This window comes from Bubalus bubalis, chromosome 13 (genome assembly GCF_019923935.1).
Source record: "Bubalus bubalis isolate 160015118507 breed Murrah chromosome 13, NDDB_SH_1, whole genome shotgun sequence".
NCBI classification, from domain to species: Eukaryota; Metazoa; Chordata; class Mammalia; order Artiodactyla; family Bovidae; genus Bubalus; species Bubalus bubalis.
Window position 1 is genome coordinate 20,704,835 of NC_059169.1, and position 1,367 is coordinate 20,706,201.

Consider the following 1,367-nt stretch of genomic DNA (forward strand, 5'->3'; position numbering starts at 1 on the left):
CAAAGAAAGGCAATGCCAAAGAATGCTCAAACTACCGCACAATTGCACTCATCTCACACGCTAGTAAAGTAATGCTCAAAATTCTCCAAGCCAGGCTTCAGCAATATGTGAACCGTGAACTCCCTGATGTTCAAGCTGGTTTTAGAAAAGGCAGAGGAACCAGAGATCAAATTGCCAACATCCGCTGGATCATAGAAAAAGCAAGAGAGTTCCAGAAAAACATCTATTTCTGCTTTCTTGACTATGCCAAAGCCTTTGACTGTGTGGATCACAATAAACTGTGGAAAACTCTTCAAGACATGGGAATACCAGACCACCTGATCTGCCTCTTGAGAAATTTGTATGCAGGTCAGGAAGCAACAGTTAGAACTGGACATGGAACAACAGACTGGTTCCAAATAGGAAAAGGAGTTCATCAAGGATGTATATTGTCACCCTGTTTATTTAACTTCTATGCAGAGTACATCATGAGAAACGCTGGACTGGAAGAAACACAAGCTGGAATCAAGATTGCCGGGAGAAATATCAATAACCTCAGATATGCAGATGACACCACCCTTATGGCAGAAAGTGAAGAGGAACTCAAAAGCCTCTTGATGAAAGTGAAAGTGGAGAGTGAAAAAGTTGGCTTAAAGCTCAACATTCAGAAAACGAAGATCATGGCATCCGGTCCCAGCACTTCATGGGAAATAGATGGGGAAACAGTGGAAACAGTGTCAGACTTTATTTTTGGGGGCTCCAAAATCACTGCAGATGGTGACTGCAGCCATGAAATTAAAAGACGCTTACTCCTTGGAAGGAAAGTTATGACCAACCTAGATGGCATATTCAAAAAGCAGAGACATTACTTTGCCAACAAAGGTTCATCTAGTCAAGGCTATGGTTTTTCCTGTGGTCATGTATGGATGTGAGGGCTGGACTGTGAAGAAGGCTGAGCACCGAAGAATTGATGCTTTTGAACTGTGGTGTTGGAGAAGACTCTTGAGAGTCCCTTGGACTGCAAGGAGATCCAACCAGTCCATTCTGAAGGAGATCAGCCCTGGGATTTCTTTGGAAGGAATGATGCTAAAGCTGAAACTCGAGTACTTTGGCCACCTCATGCAAAGAGTTGACTCATTGGAAAAGACTCTGATGCTGGGAGGGATTGGAGGCAGGAGGAGAAGGGGACGACAGAGGATGAGATGGCTGGATGGCATCACTGACTTGATGGACGTGAGTCTGGGTGAACTCCGGGAGTTGGTGATGGACAGGGAGGCCTGGTGTGCTGTGATTCATGGGGTCGAAAAGAGTTGGACACGACTGAGCGACTGATCTGATCTGATCTGATCCAGTCATTTTGGTATCATTTGTTGCAAAGATTTTCCTTT